The 19,955-nt window shown below is 50.9% G+C and overlaps 1 long non-coding RNA gene and 1 pseudogene across 1 annotated transcript; both read left to right on the top strand.

The window, feature by feature from the left end:
* Positions 1–4,263: 4,263 nt before the first annotated feature.
* LOC143267573 (uncharacterized) lies at positions 4,264–9,194 on the top strand. Its single transcript, XR_013042829.1, has 2 exons — positions 4,264–4,372; positions 8,509–9,194. It is a non-coding gene; the product is annotated as an uncharacterized LOC143267573 (long non-coding RNA).
* A 9,860-nt stretch (positions 9,195–19,054) lies between these two features.
* LOC102906069 (coiled-coil domain-containing protein 25 pseudogene) lies at positions 19,055–19,785 on the top strand (annotated as a pseudogene).
* Positions 19,786–19,955: the final 170 nt, after the last annotated feature.

A 19,955-nucleotide genomic window follows, 5' to 3' on the forward strand; every position in this document is an offset into this window, starting at 1 on the left:
TTAAAAATAAAATAAATAGGACAGAGCATGGTGATGTATGCTTTTAATTGCAGTGCTTGGGAAACAGAAGCAGGCAGATCTCTATGAATTTAAAATTAGCCTGGTCTACATAGTGAGTTCCAGGCCAGCTAGGGCTACAATCAATCAATCAATCAATCAATCAATGTGAATAAATAAAAGTAAATAAATAAACAAATAGACTATTGTAAAAGAAAGACAAGGACTTGGATCTGGGATATAGCTCAGTTGTTATAATGCTTACCTGGAATGCACAATCCCAAGTTCATCCCCCCGAACTGCACAAACCGATGTGATTGACACAGACCTTTAATCCCAGAGCTCGGAGAGGGAAATGAGAGGATTCAAACTTGAACTATATAGGGAATTTGACAAGTGCATAAGACCCTGTCCCCAAAACAAAATACATGGCGCTCTGAGATGGCTCAGCAGTAAATTCCCCACAATACAAGATCAATGACCTGAGTCTGATTCCTCGAACCTACGTAAATGCAGAAGGCATGAAGAACTCCACAAAGTTCTCTGATCTCCATGTGTGTTCAGTGGCATATGTGTACCTGTAGTTACAGTCTCTCTCTCTCTCTCTCTCTCTCTCTCTCTCTCTCTCTCTCTCTCTCTCTCTCTCTCTCTCTCTCTCACACACACACACACACACACACACACACACACTAAAATCTTAAATGGTGACTAGCTTTGCTGCTAATAAAGGTAGATGGGAGTTGGTGGTGGTTAAAATAAGAGATGTGCCTCTTGTACCCCAAGACACTCTTTCTTACATCACCCTGTATGTGGTGGCACTCTAGGGCTGTCCTGGACTCAGAGGGGAGACAAGGTAGCATATCTCCTTGGGGGTGCATCTATGGTATGAGCTGACTTCCAGAATCTTCTTCATCTCTGTCTTGATCAGTGTTCTATGGCTGTGAAGAGACATCATGACCATGGCAACTCTTATAAATGAAAGCATTCATTTGGGGCTGGCTTACAGTTGCAGAGGCTTAGTCCATTTCATATGGTGGCACACAGGCAGGCAGACCTGGTGCTGGAGAAGTGGCTGGGAGGTCTACATCCGGATCCACAGGCAGCAGGAAGAGAGAGACACTGGCTGGGCCTGGCAAGCCCACCCCAGTGACGCACCTCCTTTAAAAAGGCCACACCTCCTAATCCTTCTCAAGTAGTGCCACTCCCTGGTGACCAAGTATTTAGATCTGTGAGCTGATGGGCGCCATTCTCATCCAAATCACCACAAGCTCCATTTGCAGCCAGGCTCTTTCGATACTAAGAGCATTGGGGCATGAGGCAAAGGCCACCCCACAAGAAGGAATCAGCCCCCAAACCTGTCCCTGTGTTTTCAAATGACGGGCTCCTCTCCAGGATGTTGAAATTATAGTTCACATAGTTGCCGATAGTTCCTCTCAAGCCACAGAATGGTTTGGCAATAAGTCTACAAATTCAGCCCTGTGGATGGCATCAGTGCAGCCCACCCCTCACAAAGAATTAAGAGGAGGCCCTGCCCACGCCCAGGCACTTGTCAAATGCGCTTTTCTCTCCTTGTGTGTTTCTCATCCCACAGATGTGTTTGGGGGCATTCCACACGAAAAGTCAGTAGCCCAGGCTGGCTTCAACTCCAGTTCTTCCTGCCTCATCCTCCTGGGTGCTGGGATGACAGTGACTGGTACCTGTGGTTTGGGTTCTCCAAGGCAACAGAGGGGATGCTCCCCGTGAGGACATGCTGGTGTGGTTCCTTTGACTTGTCCATCGGAAGTGGCCCCATCTGTTCCTGGCTGGTTGGGGACTTACAAGCTCTACAGACACTTTTCTTCCACCTATCCGGCAGCCAGCACCATCCTGGAGGACACAAGGAGCACCCGTTCTGTGTTCTCCTCTGCAGCTGGTGATGAGCATTCTGAGTACACGTAGATGTCTAACTACACAGGCAGCTGCTGTGTGCCAAGCCCAAGAGGGCCACACTGGTGCCGTGAGCCATGTCTAGACATTTGTAGCAGAGTGTGAGAGAAAATCACTGTGGAGGAAGGTCCGCGTGCATGCATGCGTGCATACAGTCAAGAGGACCACGTTAGCCTGCGTGGTGCATTCCTGCAGTCCTAGTACGCAGGAGGCTGAGGCGGGAGGAGGTTTGAAAATTCAAGGTCAGCTTGGGCTGTATTGTCTCAAAAAGAGGAGCAAGAGGAAGAGGAGGGAGGGGAGAAAAAAGAAAAGAAGAAGAGGAAGAGGCGGCCAGGACCCTGTGTCTGCCCCAGTGAAAACCTCAGCAGGGCTGCGGATTAATTGTGCTGCCACTCTTGGAAACTGCCGCAGCGTCTCAGCCCCACGGAGGAAGGACCGCTGTCCCCTCTCAGCAGACTGCAGGGACTGCAGAGTAGGCAGACCTCGAGGCTGCTGTGGTGTTTCCTCTGCCTCTTCTGGTGTCTGAGGAGGGAGGTGTGAGGCTTTTCTCTCTCCCTCACCTGCCCCTCACCCCCACCCCTCACCCCTGCCCCTCACCTGCCCCTCACCCCTGCCCCTCACCCCTGCCACTCACCCCCATCCCTCACCCCTGCCCCTCACCCCCCATCCCTCACCCCCCCACCCCTCACCCTCCATCCCTCACCCCCCCACCCCTCACCCCCATCCCTCACCCCCCCGCCCCTCACCCCCCATCCCTCACCCCCCCACCCCTCACCCCCCACCCCTCACCCCTGCCCCTCACCCCCCACCCCTCACCCCTGCCCCTCACCCCCCACCCCTCACCCCTGCCCCTCACCCCCCACCCCTCACCCCTGCCCCTCACCCCCCACCCCTCACCCCTGCCCCCAACCCCCACCCCTCACCCCTGCCCCCAACCCCCACCCCTCACCCCTGCCCCTCACCCTCCATCCCTCACCCCTGCCCCTCACCCCCCACCCCTCAGCCCTGCCCCTCACCCCCCACCCCTCAGCCCTGCCCCTCACCCCCCATCCCTCACCCCTGCCCCTCACCCCCCATCCCTCAGCCCTGCCCCTCACCCCCCACCCCTCAGCCCTGCCCCTCACCCCCCATCCCTCAGCCCTGCCCCTCACCCTCCATCCCTCACCCCTGCCCCTCACCCCCCACCCCTCAGCCCTGCCCCTCACCCCCCATCCCTTAGCCCTGCCCCTCACCCCCCATCCCTCACCCCTGCCCCCAACCCCCACCCCTCACCCCTGCCCCTCACCCTCCATCCCTCACCCCTGCCCCTCACCCCCCACCCCTCAGCCCTGCCCCTCACCCCCCATCCCTCACCCCTGCCCCTCACCCCCCATCCCTTAGCCCTGCCCCTCACCCCCCACCCCTCAGCCCTGCCCCTCACCCCCCATCCCTCAGCCCTGCCCCTCACCCTCCATCCCTCACCCCTGCCCCTCACCCCCCACCCCTCAGCCCTGCCCCTCACCCCCCATCCCTCACCCCTGCCCCTTACCCCTGCCCCCCACCCCCACCCCTCACCCCTGCCCCTCACCCCCCCATCCCTCACCCCTGCCCTCTGCCTTTCCCAAGCAGCAGGTCCCTGCCTCGGGGAGACAGGGCAAAGCCAGGAGGGTCCCTTGCCTCCAGACATCAGGAGAGTCTGGTCGGCAAGTCGGTAAAAAAGATCTTGTGCTGAGATCTTGTGGGTGCCCTGGCTGTTCCCAGAGGTGTGTGTGTGTGTGTGTGTGTGTGTGTGTGTGTGTGTAGGCTTTCCAGTGTGCTGTCACATGGAGTGTAGCCCCAAGAACCCAAAGTTCACACCCTGTTTCCTTTATGCTGAGGTCGCCAGGGTTTTAATGTCCCCACAGTGAGAACCCTGGAAGCTTTCCACCGCACCCCATACCCTGTGGTCGAGGAGGGCAGTCCCTCCTCTTTCTGACTGGCTGGGTCCTTCCTGCCGCCTCAGGCTGGTGAGAGTCTGGACCTGGTCGCCAAGGCCCTCAGCGGCAGAGGACAGTGACAGGGGAAGACCATGCTCCCTTGGCCCCAGGGGACACTGGTGACACCTGAGTTTCATTTCCCTTCCTGCCCTGAGGGACAGCACCACAAGAAACCCCCAAACCCTCTCCACTACTTCATGGCTCTCAGGGTGGCGGGGAAGGACCAAGGGTCCTGAGACCTAAGCCAGACACTCGCTGAGCTCTCTCAAACACAGTTTTGGATCCAGCGTTTCCTTAAAAACAAAGCGAGTTTGTGGAGACAGAGAGCCTCGCCTCATCACCCCATTGTAATACCTCGCAGGTGCTCAGGAGGATACAAACATCCCAGGGAGGTAAAGGGGTGTGCAGTTTTCTCCAGGCCAGAGAGAAAACCAAGGAAGACTTCTTGGAGGAAGTAATCTTTGAACAGGGCCTCATGCCTGTGGAGGTCCAGGGTGAGTACTCTCAGGAGTGTCAACAGCTGGAAGGCTCCCAGGAGGGAACTGAACCTTGTCTGGGATGGCTCTTAGGGAATCATCTTAGTGGCATTTCCGTTTCCGGGGAGACACAGTTCAGATTACTCCAGAGGAGAAGAGGGAGCCAGTGCTGGGAGGGTTTCTATGGTTACTCTGGAGCCGTAGCCCGAAGCGCCACCCCAGCCCAGCGGTGCCCACTCTCAGCAGGGACCCTCGCAGCTGGGCTTGGCACTGGTTTGAAAAAGCAGGCCCCCGGCCCCAGAGTGTTTCTGGAAAGACGTGCAAAGAACTGATGCCCGAGGCTGCCTGGGGGAGGAGGGCTGCGGGCCAGGGGAGGGTGTGGGTTTGAGGCATGGATGCTGCACCTACCCGATGCATTCAACACGTTCTCCCCGCCTCTCCCCTGCCCAAGGCTGCTCCAGTCTGGCTCTTCTTAGATAGTTCTTTTCTCCTCTCTGAGTGGGCCTTTATTTCCAGATTTGCTAAGCTTGTTAAAAAAGGAAGCATTCCCGAATTCTCCTGTTCCTTGGGAGCAAGAGATGGGCAAGAAGTCTACAGATTCATCCGTGCCAACGGTTTCCCTGAAGCCCACATTTATTGAAGGATTAAGGGACCCTCTCTTACCCACAATTCACTTGTCAAATCATCTCTTATTTCCTTGTGTTGTTTCTGTTCCACACTTATCCTGGCTCACCTGTAGCTAGAGTTTTCCTGCCTGGCCCACAGTCAGGACAAATCTTTGTCACCCGCCAGTCCCACAGCCACTCAGACCCAACCAAGTAAACACAGAGACTTATATTGCTTACAAACTGTATGGCCGTGGCAGGCTTCTAGCTAACTGTTCTTATAGCTTAAATTAATCCATTTCCATAAATCTATACCTTACCACGTGGCTCGTGGCTTACTGGCATCTTCACATGCTGCTTGTCCTGGCAGCAGCTGGCAGTGACTCCTTCTGCCTTCCTGTTCTTTCTTTTCTCCTCTCTGTTAGTCCCGCCTATACTTCCTGCCTAGCCTCTGGCCAATCAGTGTTTCATTTATTGACCAATCAGAGCAACACATCTGCCATACAGAACATCCCATAGCACTCACCCAGCTCTCAAAGGCCTCCACACTAAATAAACCTAACTCCCCAGCCTTGGAGCAACTCAAGAGAGTGGTGCCCAGCAGCTGGAGCAGGAAGAACCTCCTCGGGGGTCCTGGGGGCCTCAAGGCAGCCACATGAACAGATGCAGTGTCGCAAGAATAGGGAGCAAATTCCCTGTTGCCACAGCTCGCCACAGCTCTCCGCAGGCTCCAACCCCTCTGAGCCAGTGAGTGGCCTCAGCTTGCAGCTTGGAGCTGAGCTGCCTCCTCCACCTCAGCCCAAGGAATGCAAAGCAGAACGTGCTTACTAAATTAGCTACCCGGCATTCCCCACATGCCAAGCCTGACTGGCAGGACTTGCCAATGTCTGTGATGCGGACAATTCAGTCATGGCCAAATTCAGACCACCAGGGTTTGGTCCCCAAACCAAAGGAGGGATTGATTAGGTCTGTGATGGGTACTGTGTCCTCCTGGGCCCACAGCCAGGGGTGATCAGGCTTGGCCTTTAGTCTGTCAGCTGAATGGCCCACAAGGAGAGGCCGTCTTCTATGTGTCACCTTCCTGTCTGTACACAGCACGCATGTTGTCTTTCCCGAAAGCCTTTGATACTTACTAAACTGACTCAATTTTGTATGTTTTTAGCCAGCTAATGTACTGTTGGTTGTCGTTGTTTTGTTTTTACCCCTGAGAGCAAGCATTTACTATGATTTTTCCTGCCCTAAGAGCAGCAAGCCAGAGAAGGGTCAGAAGTGGGGCCCCTGCAGAAAGCTGTGACATGTTATTATTTGCTTTCTGTTCGGTTTTGAAGCAGGTTTTCACTATGTAGCCCAGGCTGGCCTCCTGCCTCCTCCTCTCCAGTGCTTGGAGGGCTGACACACCACCACACGCAGCTGATAGTGTTACAGTAACATTCTGAAACACCAGTGACCTAGCAAGACCACTTGAGGAGGGCTGGGTCCCCCCCTTTCTCCATTGGTCCTTTCTAGATACTCACCCCCATGCCTTCCCCACATCTCTCCCCACGATGTTTTCTGGGAATGAGAAGCTGCGGGTCCTAGAGGGGCCACCCCTGCTTTCCCCGTCCGTCTATGTCCCTCTAAGCTGCCTCGATGCTCCCTAAAAAAGAAAACGGCGCTAATTGACATAAAGAATCTTAGCACTTACAGCACATACAGTTTTTACGTCGTGTTTACTAAAGAGCTCTTTTCAATTTGCCCACACAGAAATGTTCGCCATACCGCATTCATATGCACAGGAGGGGAGCCAGGGACATGAACCCCCTCCCAGGCCTGGTCCGCTCTGCAGCCACCCTGGACACACAGTGTGGAGCCGCTGCTGTGAGAGGCTCCGCTCTCCTGTGAGCTTCCCCTCCTCGGCTGACACCCCAGTTTATAACATCTGAAGGGTACACCCAGGCGAGGGCGGCCACAGCAGCCTCCGGCGTACACAGGCGTGTTAAGACAGGTTCCAGGGAGTATGGGATGTGCCAGGGCATTTAGTCCTCGAAGGCAATAGTGCTCACCTATTCCCACTTCAGAGATGGCTACGGAAGGTTTGAGAACATTCCCTGGCCCAGGAACCCAGTCCTCCGGTCTCTTTTGGCCAGTTTCCTGCCTTTCCTCTGTTGGCCCTGAAGCAGAACGGATCGTTGTCTTGTTCTGGCCTGCGCAGAGAAGCCAGGTGGTTTACCACAAAGAGCAGGAGGGAAAGGATGGTTATTCCATGTTCCCCACGGGCTTCACTACAGTGGGGCATCCCTTCATGCCCGTGTGGTGAATGAAAAAAGTTAAACATGAGGGAGGCCATGACTGCTCCTAGGTATGTGGAGGAGAAGGCTTATTACAGACAAAGGAGAGCATAGCCTGAGGCAGGGGCATCTGGGAGAGTCCAGAGTGAACACGACCAATAGAGAACAAACCCTTAGCTAGGGTTCCTATTGCTGTGAAGAGATACCATGACTATGGCAGCTCTCATAAAGGAAAACATTTAATTGGGGTGGCTTGCTTACAGTTCAGAGGTTCAGTCCATTATCATCATGGCGGGACACAGTGACATGCAGGCAGATGTGGTGTTGGAGAAGGAGCTGAGAGCCCTACATCTTGATCTGCAGGCAACAAGAAGTGAACTGAATTAGGTGTAACCTGAGCATAGGAGACCCCAAAGCCATCCCTCACAGTGGCACACTTCCTCCAACAAGGCCACACCTACTTCATCAAGGCCACACCTCCTAAGAGTGCCACTCCCTATGAGCTTATGGGGGCCAATGACATTCAAACGACCACAATGACCCTGAGCCGGGCCACATGAAGAGGGGGGAGAGCTGGGAGGGTAAAGTGTAGACAAAAGGACCAGGTAACCAAAACGGCTGGATTATATAGGGAAGAGCCGAATGGGAAGGGCAGCCCAGCCTCTTGGACTGGAGAGTTATGCCAGCCATACCCTGTAACAGGTAGAGACTGAGGGATGCTGGGAGAACCTGGCGGCCAGGTCCGTTTTGACATGTTAAACAGACCCGTCAGTCAGCCATTTGTCCCAGGTTTGAGACCTAGCACGCGGCAGTGGGATGACTCTGACAGAGGAAATTCCAAGCAGGTTCACACAGTGGGAGCCCAGTGGGCAGCTGGTGAGCTCTGGGGACTCTGGTATAATCGGTGGTCAGTCTCCTATTGGATTCATTTCATGATGGCATTATTAGGGTATCTTGGAACATAAATGAAGGGCCTACCTAGAAGACGTAGGTGACAGAGAGCATGCCCTGGAAAGATGCATCGTTTCCCTAGTAGATCACAGAGGCTTCCCCACTCCAGGACGTCAGACTCACCTTACATCCTAACTACAATACTTTCCCCAAACTGCTAAACTCCTAGCATGTGGCAGCCCTCGGGGAGGGTGGGACAAGGGAGCTCCCTAAATTTCAGTCTGTGTGTCCTACCTAGTACCTACACTAACCTCCAAACTCAGAGACCTCTACCCTCAGAGACCCCTCCCTCTTGAGTCCATAAATGTAACCAAATACTTTCTTTCTTCAGCTGCTGTTGACTCTCTGCCATACCCCAGGTCCCCCTACTTGGAGTGACCCGTGTTACTAAAGGACCGGACACCCGAAAAATACCTCAGGACTGCTCTGTGCTAAACCACGGGCTTCTTTTCCCTCCTTGTCTCACAGTCCCTTCCCCTCTGTCTGCTTCCTCGCCACAAGGAGATGAGCAGCCGCTATCACCCACACCGGTGGCGATGATGCTCCACACCAGCAAGGCCCAAAGCAACGGATGCAGCGGACCTGGACTGAAACCTCTGAGGTCGTGAGCCGACATGTCTCTGTCCTCCGTGAAGCCTGATCAGTTAGGCGGCTGCACTGGAAGAAGAAAGGATGGTGGGAAGTGTCGGTGAGAACTTGGAGTATTTGAACAGGGTTTTTACACGGCCCTGCAAGGCTCCTCCTAGATGTACACCTGGGAGAGCTGAGAACCTCATCCATCCCAACAGAATACCCACAGCAGCACGACTTATAATAGCGAAAGAGTGGAGACAATTCAAGTCTTCAACAGACAAATGTGTAAAGGAAACAGTGTCTTTAGTCAACAGATGAGACAGACACCATTTGGCCCTAGACCAACAGAATATTCAACCACAGAAAAGGATGAACACCAGTGCATGATACACCGTGGACAAACCTTGAAATGATTCTTAATAAAGACAGAGTCACAGAGGACTGGATATTGGATGGTTTCATTTATATGAAATGTCCACCAAATACGCAAATCTATCAGGGACAGATTAGTGGTTGTGAGGTTGGATGGGTAGAATGGGGACGACTTCATGTTGTGGTCTAAATGGACATGTCCCCCCCCCACGCTCCCCCAAAAATTCTAGTACCCAATGTGTTAAAGAAGTTGGGTCTTCTTTAGAAATATTTTTAATTATGTGTATTCGAATGTATCTATACGTGAAGGCAGGTGACGAAGAAGGCCAGAAGAGGGCACTGGATCACCTGGAGCTGGAGTTCTTGTGGGAGCTGGGAATCTAATTCTGGTCCTCTGCAAGAGCTGTATGTGCTTTTAAACACTGAGCCCAATAGGACGGATCTTTGGGGAGTGATGAAGTCATGAGTTCTCCATCACTAACGGAATTAATGCTCTTAATCGTAGATGCTGGTCACTGTCCAGCTCTCTTTCCCTTTCTGATTCTCTACCATGTGAGCAAGAGGAGCCATGTCGGAAGCAAAGATCAAGCCTTCACCAGATTAAATCTTCAGGTGCCCTGATCTTAGACTTCCCAGCCTCCAGAAGTGAGTCTCTTTTCTCTTCATTCACCACTGCATCTATGCTTCTCGATTATGATACCAGTGATGGGCTGCTAATTCCTTCTGGGGTGTGGTGGCTCATGATTATAATCCATCACCCGAGAAGCTGGCAGGATGGTTCATGGCTAGCCAGGGCCACACTGTGAGAGCCTGCCTCAAAACACATAAGATCTGAACTTGGTGGACGTGGACGATTGCACATTGTAAATATACCCCAAACTGCAGAATGGCACTCTTGCTTTGTTCTGGCTGGTTCAGAACTGGCTGTATAGGTCAGGATGTCGTTAACTTGTGATGATCCCCCTGCTCTGCCTCCAAGTGCTGGGATTACGGACATGTGCCACGACTACACCCAGTTAGAATTGCATACTCTAAAACAGTCATTTTATGTTATGAGAATTATAATTCAGTTTTCAAACATCACCTTTTTGAAAAGAACCAATTTATCCCTCCATCCACACTCCTCTGGGATAATGAACATGTAGCCAGTTGCCAAGTGAACACCCCCGTGGGCCGGCAGGGCGGCATCAGAGGGCACAAAGGCTGAGTTTTGCAAAATGACCTTCTGTGTGTTCTACACTGAGCTTGTGAAAGCAGGCCTTGTCCCTATGGCCTCACCTCCAGTCACCGGTCATATTTTGATAATGCTCTAAATTACAGGCCCCAGAACTGGCGTTTAATTACAGAGCGCTCTAACAGGGATTGCTGGCAAATTCCAGAGAGCTAGCGGAGCCACCAGTGAGGAACAGCACCCTCTATCCACTCTCCCTGGCTGCCTCTAAAACGCAGTCAGTACCCACTTCATCTGCTTACTCATTCCGTCCGCAGGTGAGTGTCCGCCTTCCTGCTGCATTCTTCTCTTTTGGGGAAACCTCTTCTTTTCCATCTGCTCCTTTCTTCACTCCTGGATTCTGTGGAACCAGAAGTCAGCGGTCCGGAGAACTGATGAAGGACAGCAAAAATCTCAAAGGCAATCACCACCCTGCTCCCTGGCCTCCCCCAGGCATGGGTGGGAGGAGAAATTAGCACAAAAAAAATCATGTTGCACCCCAAGCTAAAGCTGACTTGGTACCCAACTTACAGGAAAATGGCCAGGAACCTGGGTGAAGCAGGCAAGGGCCTGTACCACGGAGCTCATGGCTCCCATCCTACCCGCACTAACCCTGCTCCCCCTGGGCGTTTCCACACCTCTCCACTTTCCCTTCACAAATGTTAGCTTCTCTGAAGCCTTCCCTGGCTCACTTCCCACATCAACACAGAACCCTACCATCTGGGGTCTCTTTGTTCATACTCAGCCCACCTTGGCCCACTGCTTGACGCCAGCTCTCTCTCTCTCTCTCTCTGTGTGTGTGTGTGTGTGTGTGTGTGTGTGTGTGTGTATGTTCATGTCCATGTCCTTCACTTAGTGTAACTCTTGTGAGTAGACAACATTTTGAGTTGCCCTTCTGTAACTGAGGCGTCCAGAATCTGTTGTCTTGGACTTCTCCTTTGGCGTGAAGTCGATCTGAAATTATCTGCTCCCCCATTGGATGCTTCTGAACAGAGTTTGATGCATTTTACAAGAGGTCCGTATGTACCAATCACTGTGCCAAGAGCATAAGCATTACAAAGAACAAAAGACTTGGGTGCTGCCCTCAAGGCCATCCGGCATTGGAAAGACAAGACACAATGCACCTAGACCGACCAGGAGGGAAAGCTGGCAGTCTGTAGTTCACCTGCCTCCTAAGGAGAAAAGGAGAATGGCCCAGTGGAGGCCTTGGTTTTTCTGAGCATCCAGTTGGAAACTGATACTTGATTTGAAAGAAGGCGTTGGAAAAACTGACCAGGAAAAGTGAAAGCTAGTTGTCTGTCCCCTTAAAATGGGAGAAAGTGGCTGAGGAGCATCATTTAGATTCCTGCTTTCTTTGGACCCCACGGGTGTGTCGGGAGGGGCAGGGTGAGCCACCAGGGTTCCTGTGGCTCTCAAGAGAAACGAGGCCGCAGCCTGCCTTCGAGTTCTATCAGCAGACAGAGCAGGGTGCTGGCTGAGAGGCTGCGGGGTGACGGGGAGCACTCAGAGCCGTGTTCCCAATCCCTTGGCCCCTCCGTTCTTGATCTTAACGCTGAACTGACCATTGGTGGCCCCTGCTCGGCGGAACCATGCTCTTTGGGTCTACTGGAAGTTAACACTGTGTGCTGAGAGTACAAACCACAGTGAAGACTGAAACCTGAAACCCTTGTGTGTGCAGAGAGCTGGGCTGATGCCAGGGGTGAGGGCAGTCCCTTTCTAAACGTGTGCTTTACCAGGAGGTGGCACACATAAGGCTTCTCCTTTGCTCTCTTGTGTGGGCGACCCAGAACAATGTGGCCCTTCCTTATAAACCACTCATCCATGGCTAACTTTTTTTTTTTTTTTAAGAAGATAGGTTTATTGAATGTACTGCAAGGGCACTGGGCTGGGCAGAAACCAGAGTACGCCTACCCATGGCTTTATTTCTGTTGTTGAGGTCATGTCCTCTTGTCCCCTGGCAGCAGGCCGGAACAGCCGAATCAGCCTAATCAGCCTGAGGCCCCAGAGGAAGCACTAACCCCTTGTGGGTCCTGCTGGCACATGGTGATGTATTGTGTCCCCCAATATTATGCAGCCTAATAAAGTTCATCTGAGGATCAGAGGAAAAAGTCAGCCACTATATTAAACATAGAGGTCAGGCAATGGTAGCACAAGCCTTTAATCCTAGCATTCAGGAGTCAGAGATCCAAATGGATCAAGGCCATGGTGAGTTGCCAGGCATAATGATACATGCCTTTAATCCCAGCACTAACCATAGAGGTCTGGAGGTCTGTATAGACAGACAGGAAGTGATATAGCTGGGCAGAGAGAGGAAATGAGATGGCAGAACAGAAAGGCATACGGGTATGGGTATACAGGAAATAGCTCTCTTTGGAGACTGAGAGCTGGTAAGATGAGGTTGGTGTGGCTTTTCCTATTCCTTTGATCTGTCAGGTTTTAACCCCAATATCTGGCTCTGGGTTTTGTTTTTTTATTAATAAGACCAGTTAACAATTTTTCCTACACTGGGGCCTTCGGATCAGCTATTCTGGAGGACAGTGATAAAATGAAGGCCCAAGCTAGAGTGGAGGCATAAAATAGTGCCCACCTCCCAGGCTGCAGAGGCCAACCTGACTTAGAGAAGGGAGGCTGCACCAGGAATCAAAACCCAGCTTCCTACCGTTCTCTGCTCTGGGTCTGGCCTCAGGCACTGTGTTCCAGATGTCATCTCTCATTTGCCCGTCACAGCCTTCTTCCTTTGGAACATCATGAGGATATATTGCTCCGGCTCAGATTCCATTTCCACATGGCCTTGTGGGCATAGGGAAAGTTCAGTTCTCGGTGCCTCAGTTTCCACATGTAGGTAATGATGTAAATTTATTGTGTCAGTAGGTTATATATGTACAGCCCTTGGACCACACTTGCCCAAGGCCAGTCTCTTATGACCTTGACACTGTGAGGGGCTCTCTTCTCAACCACCTTTCTATCATGGTGGACAGCAACCCTGTCCATCCCAGAGCACAAACCACACACTTGGACGTCTCTGGTGTCTTGTAACCTATCTGACACTTCTCAAGTCTGTCCAGCTCTTCTCAACTCACCATGACTACCCCAGAAGTTCCCTGCTATAACACCCCCCCCACATCCCTCCTCCATCCCTCCAGACCCACCCACTGCAGCAGACCGCCAAGGGCTGCTTGAGATATAGAGATGATCCTGTTCCTCTGCTGGACTCTGTTCTTACAGTGACTGCTAGCACCTCAGGATCCCAGAAAACCAGACTTAGAATAGCAAGGCAGCTCACTGTCTCCTAACAGATAGACTGGGGCATGGCTCCCCCTCCCCTGTGCCCAGTCTCTGGCTTTATCTATAGCTTCCTGTGGCGAGCCACACGAATATGAAATAGAAAGTCCAGCTGTACATAATAAGCTATACTTTGACTGAGCAAGGGTTCGTCAAATGGGAAGCCATTTATTACAGAATATTTGGTGTTATACAGCTTTAATATTCAGCTGTGTCTTGCTATGAATTCCTTGTGCTCATAATTCTCCTAGAACGTGTGTGTGTGTGTGTGTGTGTGTGTGTGTGTGTGTGTGTGTGTGTGTGTGTGTGAACCTTCGTCTCAGGCATATACGCTCAAAGTACTTGGATAAGGTCACTCAGGCAGGGCTTTCTGCTTCTGAGCTCCCTGCTCCCTTTTTAGCATTTGAGTTGGGTATCTGCCTTTTGCAAATTTCCCCTTTAGCTAGGGCCAAACAAAGCTTTGAAAACTCTTGTAGAGTTTTCTGAGAGCCAGGGGTAAGGAGCCAGGAAGGACAGATGGAGGACTAAGGAACAGAGGACAAAAATGAGGTCAAAAGCACAGGCTTAGTTATTACTGGGGCTACTCAGGACAGAAAAAGTGGGTACAGAGAGGAACTGAGACTCGGGACGGAACTGCAGGTGTAGAGGGAGAATTTTGTCAGCGAGGAATAAAGTAACAGACCAAGAGCTTGGTGTATCTAGATTCATTTTCCTGCAGTTAGTAGCGTCTCTCCTGGGCTGCTGGGAAGGAAATTAAGAGGCAGGACCTCAGATTTCCGAAAGCTCCCTGTGCACTCCAGAGGAAAAAGCATCCTTTGTCTATGAAATAAAATTCCTCCTTCTTTGGCCAGAGTGAGCCCACAGAGGCTATGTGCCCATTCCCAAACCTAGCAACACGTACGCACTGAATCCTTCTGTTCCCTGCTCCTGGTGGAAAATGAACCCTTTAGCACAAAAATACATTGAAGTCATGCTAGATTGTATTGGTATTTGTGGTGGTTTGAAAGAAAATGGCCCCCAAAGTGAGTGGCACTGTTAGGAGGTGTGGCTTTGTTGGAGGAAGTGTGTCACTGTGGGGGTGGGCTTTGAGGTCTTTTTCTCAAGCTTCCCTCAGTGTGGCAGTCAGTTGACTTCCTGCTGCCTGCAAGATGTAGCACTCTCAGTTCCATGTTCCCACCATGATGATAATGGACTGAACCTCGGAAACTGTAAGTGAGACACCACAATTAAATGCTTTCTTCCTAAGATTTGCCATGGTCATGGTGTCTCTTCACAGCAATAAAAACCTACCTAAGACTATCAAAACCGAAAAGTTTGCCTCAGTGATGCTCCAGTCTGAAGAGTGTGAAGGGGCTGAAGTGTCACACAGTCGTCAGCAGTGGGTCCAGGACCAGAGACCCCAAGGCCTTGGCCCCATGGGAACAGGCCACAGGAGCTGAGCGCTGTAGCAGCCCCGTGAAAGACTTGGAATGGTGGGGGCTGAAGGACAAGGAGCCTGTCTGGGCTCTCATTCTACCCATGTTTCCTCCCTAAAAATAAACCTGATCACTACAAAGACCGACGACAGGCATGCAGCGGCTGTGCAAGGTGGTGTCCACACGGTGACAGCCACAGCAGCCAACAGGTGGAGGTAATGCAGCTATCTCCCCAGAGATGAGCGTACAAAATGTCGTGGGTTTTACGAAGAACTGCAAGAAAGACAGCCCTGGACACATGCATCGAGAGTCCCAGCTACCTGGGGGGCTGAGATGGATCACGTGAGCCCGGGAGACCTGGATCAGCATGGGTAACATAGTGAGACCCTGATCCCCCAGATAGACTTGCAAACAAGAGCCAAGGAAAGAAACTCTCACGAACGCTGCAGCTCAGCTAGATCTCCAAGGTGTTAGAAGTGAAATAAGGCACGCACTAAAAAGCAAGTATTGTATGACTTCCCTTAACTCAGCTACCTAAGTTAGTCAAGCGCACTGAGACACAGAGTGGTGGCTGCCAGGGCTAAGAGTTGGAGGGAGCTGCATGGGAAGCGATGCACAGAGGTCCAGTAACTCAGAAGGTCTGGGGACAGGAGGGGACGGTTGCATAACTCTGAACTTAACCCAGTGAACTGTACGGTTAAAATAGTTAAGGTAGGTTGTATGTCATATACAATTTACTAAGCCAGATGTGGCCAGCACATCTGCACTTGGGAGGCTGAGGCAGGAGTACAGAGAGACCAGCCTGGGCTACCTAGTGAGAAACTGAGAATTAGACAGACTCCCTGGTAGGTAAACAGGTAAGGAGAGGGTCCATGGCCCCCATAAACTCGTATATTTGAATGCTTGGTCATTAGGGAGTGGTGCTACTTGATAAGGATTAGAAGGTGTGGCCTTGTTGGAGGAGGTATGGCCTTGTTGGAGGAGGTGTGGCCTTGTTGGAGGAGGTGTGGCCTTGTTGGAGCAGGTGCATCATTGGCTTTGGTTTTTCAGATGTTTAAGCCAGGCCCAATGTCTCTGTCTTCTTGCTGCCTTTGGATCTGCATGTAGAACTCTTAGGTACCATGTCTGCCATGCTCCGGCCATGTTTCCCACCATGATGATGATGATGGACTAAACCTCTAAACTGTAAGCCAGCCCTAATTGCATGCTTTTCTTCATAAGAGTTGCTGTGGTCATGGTGTCTCTTCACAGCAATAGAAACCCTAACTAATAAGACACTAGGTAATGAAGGTATCAAATCATCAAGATGGCCAGCTCCTTCCTCACCCTCCTGACTTGAGACAGAAGCCTGGCAACTTAAAACAAAGGCCTTGTAGGCTTTTGCCGCCCCCTAGCAGGCCCCTGCTGTGGACTGGCTCAGCAAATTCAAATCCTCTTCAGGACACCCAACAGTTTTGGGCCAATCAACCTGTCTTCAAACTGATCAGCTCTAAAGTAGGGGAGGAAAATCTTCCGAGGCATTAACCCCCCAGCCCTCAAGAAGCGACTGGACCTTCAGTTTTGCAGAGGGTCTTTTCTCCGTGTGTCTGCTGCATGTGTGTGCTTCCTCGTCCCTAGTAAATGCCTTTCCTCAACTAATGATTCTGCCTGAGGTGAGTGCTTGAGGTTTCTCTGCTGTTTCCTGCTGTACTCCAAAGTTTTCCTTTTAATTCTTTAACTGGCAGAGAAAATGAACCCTATCCAGACCCCTAGATTGTATCACCTATTTATAGATGGATGGATGGGTGGGTGGATGGGTGGATGGATGGGTGGATGGGTGGATGGATGGATGGATGGATGGATGGATGGATGGATGGATGGATGGATGGATGGATGGATGGGTGGATGGATGAGTGGGTGCATGGGTGGATGGATGGATGGGTGGATGGATGAATGGATGGATAGATAGGTAGATAGATAGACAAATGGATAAAATGGTAGCTGATTGGTCTACTTATATTAAAGATACATTTTTATTGATATACTTTTTTCATTTGTTTGTTTATTTTGAAACAAAGTTTCATGTAGCCTTTGCTGGCTTTGAATTTACTATAGCCAAGGATGGCCTTGAGTTTCCTGATCTTCCTGTTGTCTAATCCAAAGGAAACTCCATTTCCCCTAATTCTGGCAGTTAGACAAAAGCCAGCATTCCTCAGGGACTTGTGCAGCCAGGTCCTTTCCATCAAAAGGAGACATTTCTCTTATTGACAGAGGGTCAAATGGCTATCTATAGAGCTTGTTAGCATACATGCTGGACTCCAGGCTCCCTCAGTATCACAAGTACTGTTACACATTCCCCAGTCCATGCCAGCTTCCTGGCTCTTCTCACTCCCTCCCCTCCCGAAACACCTTCCAGGTCCGGGCTTCCCTCCCCCGGGGTTCAGTCTGCTTATAACCCTGCTGTCTTGGCTAATGCTTCCTCTTCTTTGGTTCCTCACCCGCCTTGTCTTCCCCTCTCAGTTTCTCTCTCTCTCTTTCCCTGTCTCCCCCTCTCCCTCTCTCTTACCCCTCCCCCCATCTATATTCCTCTCTTTGCTCTGCTCCTGTTTCAGGACCAGGTTGAGTCTGCTGGCTGTGTTCAGTGTCCCACTTTCTCTCTGCTCGGGACTCGTCCAGATGCCTCTGGCTGTACTCGCTCTCATATCTACAATAAAATCTGCCCCCAACCACACCATGGAGGGGCCGTGCCAGTTTGTATACCTGCCTCTGCCTCCCAAGTGCTTGGATTACAGGCAGGTGCCGCCACACCCAACTTGATCCAGTGGTAGGGGTGGTAGTGGTGGCGGTTTCTGTCATGTGGCCTCCTGAGGACAGAACGCTCAAGGCAACCTAGGCATGAGGGAAAGTGGCCACCTTTCTGCCTGTGATCCCGATGCCACCCAAAGTCTCTGAGGCAGGCAGGCTGTATCACGACAGCCAGTTTCTGAAGTCTGTTTACTGCAGGGGACTGGCAGGTAGGGGACTTTCCTTTGACCAGACAATAAAACAGAGGAAACTAAGCTGTCCCTGATCCATGGATGGAAATTGTCCTTTCATACTTCTTTTCCTGAGTGTTGTCCCCTCCCCGCCTCAGGCTGCCAGGAAGTTGATGGAACAGCTGTCCCCAGCTGGGTGTGACCCATCAATTTATCATCTCTCCTCACCCCATCCCAACAATCTCCCTCCCCATTCATCCCCCGACCCCCTACCCCACCCTACCCCACCCCACCCCCGCTGAAAATGCCTGAGCACAGTCTCCTATTTTAAGAGCTAAATTCCCTGTCGGCATAGCAACTTGGAGGCTGTAACTCTTGTCAGTTGGCGCTGGGATGGCAGCAAAGCCACCTCTGCCCAGGGCCGCAGCTGGCCTGCAGCAGAGGGCAGATCCAGACTTATGCACACACAGACATCTCCACCTCGTCTTCTTCTTTGCCCACTTTTCAGTCCTTTAAAAATGTGAAAACCACCCTTAGATTGCTAAAAAAAAAAAAAAAAAAAAAAAAAAAAAAAATCCTATCTATGGAAAAGGAACGATGTGAGTAATTTTATCTCCCCCAAGTCTATACACATTTTTTCATTACACTTTAACAATTTATGTTCTTCAGGTACTTCAAAATTAGGTTACACAATGAGGGTTTTTTCCTTTGCCAAGCATAACGGCACACACACACCTGTAAGCCTAGCACTTGGGAGCTGTGGGCAGAAGGATTGCAAGCTCAAGGACAGCCTCTGCTACATAATAAGTTCTAGGCCAGCCTGGGCCACACGAAACCTTGTGTTAAGATTTTGTGGTGGGGGCTTCGAGATTTGAGCAGGAGCTGCCACTCTTGGGTCAGGATCGTGGGGTTCTGCTTCACCAGCCACAGTGTTAACCCATCCACTTACACCGTCTACACGGGAAAGGAAAAATATGAAAATGAAGATCTGATAAAGTATGGCTGGCCTGAAGATATTTGGTCTCACGTGGACAAACGCTCTTTGTCTCATGTATACCTTCAATTACAAACGGGAGAGACAGCCGGATGGTGGTGGTGCACGCGCTCAGGAGGCAGAGGCAAGCGGATCTCTGTGAGTTCGAGGCCAGCCTGGGCTACAGAGTGAGTTCCAGGAAAGGCGCAAAGCTACACAGAGGAACCCTGTCTCGAAAAACAAAAACAAAACAAAAGGGAGAGATGATAGAAGACATTTCAAAGGAGGTTCTGATGGACTGTGCCCACCTTGTGAAGGCCAATAGCATTCAAGGATGCAAGATGAACAACATTAATGTGGTATATACGCCATGGTCTAACCTGAAGAAAACAGCTGATGCGGATGGGGGGCAGATAGGCTTTCACAGGCAGAAGGATGTCAAAGCTATGACAGTGGAGAAAAAGTGAATGAAATCTTGAGCCTATTAGAAAAAAACAAATTGGAGAAGTTTCCCGACCTAGCAGCAGAGAAAGAAGGTCGAGACCGTGAAGAGAGGAATGAGAAACAAGCTCAGATTCAGGAAATGAAAAGGAGAGAGAAAGAAGAAATGAAGAAGAAAAGGGAAATGGATGAATTTAGGAGCTACTTGTTGCTAATGAAAGGTGAGAATATGTCCTCAAATCAAGATGGTAACGATTCTGATGAGTTCATGTAAACTGAGCAAAGGACCCTGGGAAGACATAAATGTGCAGACCATTACAGATCTTTTGATTTCGTCTATGTTCTGAATTACAGAAACCAACCAACCAAAATTCTACCTTCATTATATATAGACATCACTCATTTTGGAGTATTTTTTTTTAAGTCACTCTTTTTGCCAATTAAAAGAACAGATGTGTAATATAGTTGAACTTGAAGACAACTTATAACTCTAGGAAAAGAAAAATATTTTTGGTAGAATATACGTCAGTACCTCATGAAGGCTGGCTGCCTTTGTTC

The sequence above is a fragment of the Peromyscus maniculatus genome, chromosome 10 (assembly GCF_049852395.1).
Source record: "Peromyscus maniculatus bairdii isolate BWxNUB_F1_BW_parent chromosome 10, HU_Pman_BW_mat_3.1, whole genome shotgun sequence".
In the NCBI taxonomy this organism is placed as follows: Eukaryota; Metazoa; Chordata; class Mammalia; order Rodentia; family Cricetidae; genus Peromyscus; species Peromyscus maniculatus.